The sequence below is a fragment of the Nicotiana sylvestris genome, chromosome 3, assembly GCF_000393655.2.
Source record: "Nicotiana sylvestris chromosome 3, ASM39365v2, whole genome shotgun sequence".
NCBI classification, from domain to species: Eukaryota; Viridiplantae; Streptophyta; class Magnoliopsida; order Solanales; family Solanaceae; genus Nicotiana; species Nicotiana sylvestris.
Genome location: NC_091059.1, coordinates 155,546,075 through 155,548,374, shown reverse-complemented (window position 1 = coordinate 155,548,374; position 2,300 = coordinate 155,546,075).

Genomic DNA, 2,300 nt, shown 5'->3' with positions numbered 1-2,300 from the left:
TTGTTGCTTGGGTGAGGAAGAGTGTAAAGCACGAAGGGTGATGCCGTGTATTATTTTGGTGAGACAGTGTTAAAGCACGAAGGGTGATGCCGTGTATTATTTTGGTGAGAGAGTGTTAAAGCACGAAGGGTGATGTCATGTATTATTTTGGTGAGAGAGTGTTAAAGCACGAAGGGTGATGTCGTGCACTTGTCTTTGTTTTCCTGATTTTTATCGATAACTGAGTTACGGTTTCTCTATATTTAATTGTTGGTTTCCTGTTGATACTTGATGTACCCCACAGCATGATCTCCCCTTCTATTTTCAGTTGAACTACGGTGATCCTCATATTTATTTGTTGTTCTTCTGTTATTATTCAATGTCCCCGCAACATGTTACCTCATCCCATACTTAACTATACATTACTGTTCTTCTTTTCCGATGTATATGATTTAACTGCACAGGTTTATTTGGTAGTCTGGTCCTAGCCTCATCACTACTTTGTCGAGGTTAGGCTAGGCACTTACCAACACATGAGGTCGGTTGTGCTGATACTACACTCTGCACTCTTTGGTGCAGATCCCAATGCTATAGATTTTGGACCGTAGTGAGATTTCTGCTCCTTGTTCATCAGGCGACCCGAGGTAGTCCTGCAAGAGTCCGTAGGCCTTGACGTCTCCCTCTATCTATTTTTCTGTTTCTTTTATGTAATCCCAAAGACAGTATTTTGTTATTTCTTTCAGACTTTTATTTGTAGTACTCTTAGACAGTTTGCGAAGTTGTGACACCAATCTTGGATAGATTTGTTGTGGAATGGTATTAGCAGGATTATTAAAGCTTGAAATTGAATCTTCCGCTTGTTAAATTTTGTTGATTATTAATTGTTGGCCTATAACTATTAACGAATTTGAAAATGGAAATAAGGCAAATAATTCAGTTGATTGGCTTGCCTAGATTTCACTAGTAGGCGCCATCACGACTCCCAAAGATGAAAAATTCGGGTCGTGACAGATATAAAATAATACCAACAGTAACAAAGTTTGGATATAGTACAGTTCCAGGAGAAGAATTCCTTGACAGAGGACGAAGCGTTCGTAATGCCACTTTGCATTTAAAATCTCCATATAGGATTCCTAGTAAAAGTAATAACTGAAATTCAAAATTTGTTCGTAGATGTCGTTGGTATTATCGAAAACTAATAAAAAAATATGGAGCAATTTTGATACATATTTAAAAGAATACAAGAGGAAAGACTGTCTTTCAAAGTAAATGTTGCTATATTTTTTCCCCTACTTATATGTGATTTAGATCTTTTTACTAATTCTTTTGTTATGGGATTTTGATTTTTGTTATGTCTCTATTTTGTTAGAGGAGTAACTGATATCTACGAGGAAAATCCTAAGCTATTGGAGAAGTCATATGAACTTTATAATAAAAAAATTAAAAGCAGAATGTTCTTTAAAGAGATTGTAGATGACCAATATTATTCTAATGATGTTGTATGTATATCTCTTTATAAGCATTGTGGTTTCAATTTTTTCCTTTCTAATTGATTTTTGTTATATGTTTATATAGATTTTATTGTGTTTTCTATTATATTTTTATTACATAGTAAATGAATATTTTGTTGTATTATCTGCGGAAGAAACATTCATATCATATCAATGAGTAACCACTTGCTTCTACAACAACAAATATAAGCTTTGATGATACACTGGATCTAGTATATGATGATCGAAAATATCATAGAAATTTAAACGATAATGAACATGATGCTTTTTGGGTTCGCCCTTGTGGACTGTCATTTAGTCTTTGTTAGTTTGTTTTGGGGGAGAATAAGAAATGTGTGATTCCATGGACGTCTGTTAATAAGGTTTTCTATCCAATTTGACAACCTTCAAACTTGGTAAATGGTGATATCCCATTAAATTTCAGCACTCATTATTTTTTAGCAGTGTTAGACTTGATTGAGAAGACCATAGATGTCTACGACTCCGGGTATGATGGGAAACAATATGATGATATAGTGGAACAACTTCTTTCTTATCAGTTTTTGTTTCCACACGTTCTGAAGTGTTACAATTTTGGTGACTTGCACCAAATTTTTATGCATGAATATAAACCATTCGGGGTTTTTTGGAAAGTGGCACCTACCGTGGTCAATGAACGGGAAGTAAATCAATAGTAATATTAAAAATCAAATGAATTGCACGAAAATTCTGGCATGTGTGGGAATTAAGATAAGCTAAGTATACACACAACAAGGGGCGGAAAAACCAAGAAAAGTAATACCTTACGTTTAAAGAAAGCTGAGAAGGAAC